This window comes from Panthera pardus, unplaced genomic scaffold, assembly GCF_024362965.1.
Source record: "Panthera pardus isolate Hobbes unplaced genomic scaffold, ASM2436296v1 HiC_scaffold_10, whole genome shotgun sequence".
In the NCBI taxonomy this organism is placed as follows: domain Eukaryota; kingdom Metazoa; phylum Chordata; class Mammalia; order Carnivora; family Felidae; genus Panthera; species Panthera pardus.
The window spans coordinates 85,866,301-85,871,300 of record NW_026526655.1 but is presented as its reverse complement, the minus strand read 5'-3'; the positions used below and the strand labels follow the sequence as shown (position 1 = coordinate 85,871,300).

At 43.2% G+C, this 5,000-nt stretch overlaps 1 protein-coding gene and 1 long non-coding RNA gene across 4 annotated transcripts in view; one reads left to right on the top strand and one right to left on the bottom strand.

The window, feature by feature from the left end:
• Window positions 1–857, top strand: part of LOC128778829 (uncharacterized) — a 1,049-nt gene extending 192 nt beyond the window's left edge. The window contains exons 1-2 of the long non-coding RNA XR_008424588.1: window positions 1–39; window positions 506–857. The exon at window positions 1–39 is cut by the window's left edge and continues 192 nt beyond it. This is a non-coding gene — a long non-coding RNA (uncharacterized LOC128778829). The remainder of the gene's footprint in view (window positions 40–505) is intronic.
• The window catches only part of ZEB2 (zinc finger E-box binding homeobox 2), a 133,286-nt gene that overhangs the window by 59,883 nt on the left and 68,403 nt on the right, over window positions 1–5,000 (bottom strand). The gene's annotated exons all lie outside the window — the stretch shown is intronic.

Genomic DNA, 5,000 nt, shown 5'->3' with positions numbered 1-5,000 from the left:
AAGGGCTGACGAGATGGAAACGCTCCTGGAATCCTGACAGTAAGTAATATTTTGCAATTAAAACCTTTGCGAATGGTTAATTGTCTAAAACAACAATAGCAAAATTGAGAAGACCCCTTATACTTTCCTACGTAAAGGAAATTTCGATCTAAGAATTTATTTCACCTCTGGGTTCATCAGCCCCTGCTTCTATCCTTCTATCATGTCTTTCCTCTTTTCTTCTTCTTCGTCTTCTTCTTCCTTTTTTTTTTTTTTTTTTTTTTTTTTTTGATCAGAGGCATGAAAGAGTGAGTAAGTGTGAATGCTTAGGTACCTGGGGTATGGAAAGGTGGTAATTAGCACAGCAGGATAATTGATGTGTAGATTGCAGCATGAACAAATGCTTTGACTTGTTTGTTCTTCTCACTCTTCTACATTCGTTCTGTCTCTCCCCCCTCTGCCTCTCTCTCTCTCTCTCTCTCTCCTTTAAAACCCAACCTAGCTAATGAACACCTTACCTGCTTAGTTAAGCTGATTACGGATAGTCGTGAATCTAAAGGAAGCGCCCTAGCTTCGTGGAAGACACGCAGGTGGTACCTTTTGCTCTCAGTTGCAAACCAAGACCTACCTCTCTTCCTCCCTCGAGAGCTTCCATTTTACAGCTCCCCACAGAGACAGAACAATGCCATCCAACTATATACAGAAGAACAAAAAGCCCCACCACCCCCCCTTTTTGGGGGGGAAAATAGACATCAGAACCAGAGAAAATTCCTTATAATCTTACCTGATTATAATTACTGGTAGCTTTGCCCTTTCAATGGTCTCGTCGGCCCCAAAACTTACTAAAGTGAAGTCATTAAAAATAAATTTAAAATGTATCCATGCTTTTGCTTTCCAGGGGAGTTTGTTGCATCAGCGTCTCAGAGGAGGTAACGTATGTGGGGATCTTCCATACACGGCGCCATTTCCCTCCCTCACCCCCTCTTCCTCCTTCTTCTCTTCTGAAAATTAAGTGCATCAAGTTCTAACTTTTACACAGGCAGTTAAACGAGGCCTGGCCCACCTACCTTGGAGCGAGCCTAAACACCCTAAACACACCTGCACCGGGTGAGCGATACAATTTCAAATATTCATATGATGCTCTCAGGAGACTCCATGCTCCAACTCCTTTCTTTTTCCCAGAGACGCCCTAGATCAGGGGCCAAAGGATACTGAAGCATTCCTTCCTTCCTTTCCATATCCGCCCTTCTTTTCTCCAACCTAGTCAGCAAGCAATTTAGCTGCTTAGTTAATGCAGAAAAGATACATATATATTTCATTTCTGGGACTGTTTTTGCAGAACCTGTTACATTGTATAGCTTCAGCAAAGCGCTGGATCTTTAGATCAATATTCATTCATGCCCAGTGCTCTTTACTATGGGTCTTCCCAGATCCCAGGGTATTTTAATGATCATTAATCAATTTACTCTCCTTTTTTTTTTTTTTTTCTCCTCTCAAACACTTCCACATCTGAGTTTGTCTGATGACTCATAAGGGCACCGTACCAAAGATTAAGGATTAAGTTTAATAACTGTAAATTTCAGAGAACTGATTTTCAAGTGTGATAAAAGTTGAAGCACTTTGGTGTTTACAAGATACCATACTTCTCTAAATGTCACCTCCTAAGTTCTTCAATCCCCTGTTCTGTTTTACATGCGAGCATTTCTCTGGCTGCTGAGCATCTGGTCAGTAATCGCCTTAACCTTACAAAGAAGTGGGTTCCGGCGGTGTTGGCCTCCCCTGCTCTCTGCAACGGTAACAGTGGAAATAGGACCGGAAAAATGAACAATTCGCTTACGAGAAAGGAGAGAAACTTTACAGAACTGACTCTTATTTGCTTGCCCCCCAAAATATATTATGGTAGTTATATTCTTTCTTTGACGGCTGGATTTTGTTTATGGTCATCAAATACACCCTTTGTTGTTTTTTTTTATGATCATCCCCTCCCTGTCTCCATGTTACTTCCATCTTGTTTATTCTTCACAATAGTATACTTTTGACTAGAAAGGAACACGTTTTTTTTCCACAACTCTCCAAATCCTTCTCCCCATCTATGTTAAAGATAAACTAATAAGCCATAAGAAAAATGCACCAGACCACCTGGACATACTGAGGCCATTTTATCCCTTGAAGCACGGTGACCCTTACCTAGTAGCAGCTGAGTAAGGGATTCCAGGTTTATGTGCCCTTCGGACAGGCCCATTTGGCCTCCCTAATGGGCCAATTCCAAAAAGGAAGTGAAAAGAGAGGAAACAGCCTTGTACTAGAAGCTGGAAAAGCTCAGCAGTGCAAGTCCTCCTATCTCTCCTACATTTTATGTTTCCGTAAGCTCTGGGGTCTGGCTGTCTAAATTTGAATTTTCACTTTTCTACTTACTAACTTGTGACTTTGTGCAAGATGTTCAACCTGCTTCAGTGTCTTCCTCTACTGAACGGAGAGATAAAGACAGGATCTACCTCACTGGGTAGTTGTAAAGATGTAGATGAATCCACACACGCAAAATACCCAGAGCCCGGCACTTGCGAATGCTAGGTGGTATTATTATTAATGTTATTATTATTGTTTGCTAAGTGCAGAGAAAGTTTTAGGTGATGGTGGCTTCTGTGTGTTTCTCTCATGTAATAAATAATTTTGTGATGGGATCCTGTAATAATTCACAGTACTCATGCTGACCCAGTAATATTTTTGTTCTTTCTCTGGTTCTAAGTTTGGCAAAGGGCAGTGGAGGGCATTGAAAGATCTTAACACGTAGGCACAGAACAACAACAACAACAACAACAAAATTAGGTGTTTGGAGATACTGCTGTGGGAAAGGGGCATCCCAGGCATGAAACAAGTGACTAGAATGTGGTGCTGTCCATCGTATAGAATTCCATTTTGCAGAACAAGCAGCCAAAAGTTCTAGATGATAAGGGGCTTGTTGGAAGTTCGCGCAGCTAACTGGTGAAATTGAGTTTTTCAGTTTTCATCTGTCTGACCTCAAAATGCAACATCTCCCTGAATGCTGCATCACACTTTCCGAAACCTTGCACGCAAGGTACGTGCTAAAAAGAGATTTTATGGGTTTTGACATTTATGTTGCACACATTCAAAAGAGATAAAAATAGACTCCATGCTGCTGATATAATTACTAGAGGCTATAAAAGCCATGCAAAAATCTGGAGAGGGGGTGTGGGAATAGTCGGGGGAAGAACATAAACAAGGGAGCAGTGACACAAACTAGGACAACATACTGTCCTTAATTCCTTCGCTAACTCCCCACAGTCCTGGTAGAGTCCTACCACAGAAGATCCAGCCTTCATTTTGAACTTGGAAACCTCCCCATTCGCAGGCAGTGGCAATGCCAGCAAGCCACAGGTGGGCACCGCGTGAGCAGGTGAGAAATGTGACTGGAAAGGGGAGGATGAGGATTTGGTGCCCCTAAAAGAGCCCATCAATCCTAATTATCCTGCCTGTGCGCGCTGCTTATGTCGTACTTAGGTATTTATTTTTTAGTCGGGAGGTTTAGGAGAGTTTCAGACGAACGAGCGTCCATGCCTTGGAAATCCCAGAGAAGAAAAGTCAAGCAGCACCAGGAAGAGAAACTGGCTGAGCTCTCAGCCGGCCTGCCCTGTGGTAAGGAAGCCACAGTGGGGTGAGCTGCCCTCACTGCCAGGGGCAGCCGACAGACAGCAGCTTCTCTGCTGCAGATTGAGAGAAACCTGACATTGGCCTCTCGCACTGCACCTCAGAAGGAGGCAGGCTGCCGGGGACGCAGGGTGTGGGCGTCTGGGTAGCATGAGAACACAGGAGACAGGGAGAGCTATTCGGGAAGACGTGCTCGGTGGTTTCCTCTGGGCTCCTTGCTTATTACCACCCTGACTTTTGAGATGGGAGCTGAAACCCACACTAGCATAAGGAACATCAATGACAGGTCCCCCTCTCCTCCAGCCACACCAAGCATCCCTAACAAACAACACTACTAACCAAACCCGCCCACACCTATAGTAAGTACATCTTTAAAAACCCGAATAGCTGCTGCTAGCGCAGGCTGTGGCTACAATTCAGACCCAGCTGGATTGAGCACAAGGTGAAGTTTGGCCGTGAAACTTTGTATCTTCCCTTCTGGATCAGAACAAAGGTGGATGCCTTGACACAGACTTGGTGGCCGTTTTGAGAGCTGGCCTTGCTTCTGACCATTCATGTGGTCACCACGTCCTTCAGCTTACAGTGACCGTGAAACCAAATTCATCATTCTTGACGAAAAGGACAAAAACTGGGCTGAAATGATCTGCTAAAGGTTACAAACTGACTCGAGTAAGGATGAAAACATGTAGCACTTAACGAGTCCAGTTGAGTCAGGGATTTGCATAAGTCAGAGTCAGAAGAGTTGTCAGACTTTTGCAGTGTTTCAGGAAAGGGCAGGTGACCTTTGGCATTTTGGACACAGAGTCTTTCTGATGAGATATTTTAGGGTGGCGTGTAAGAGACTCCAGTAGTAAGTGATGTTGTATCGATTGTAGGGACTCCAGGGGGAAATATACTAATTTTACTTTCAAATCTTTAAAAAGTGTGTGGATAAGAATTATGTGTTACTTATAGCAGATCTGAGTCTGGTGCATTTTTCCAAGTTAGCTCCTTCCCTAGGCAGTGTTCCTGGGTCTCTGGAGTGGATGAGAGGTTTAGAAACTGGGAGTAGGGAGTCACGGAAAGGAAGAGATGAGGAAAATGCACAGGGAAAAGGGACATGCAAAATAAAACACATTTAAATTTGTTACTACGCATGAGATCATATTTCTGGCACTTTGCAGAGGTCTTATGGAAGCTGTTAGTTCCAATATAGAAATACTAGCGTGAGTAAATTGGTGTTAAATTTAAATTTACTTAGGAAGTAATAGTCTATCTACATTCCTTATAAGATTCTCTCAGGTAAATTGGGGAAAGAGAATTCCATGGGAGAAAAGATGTTTCTAGTATTTAATCCACTGTTTCCCAGTCGAAAT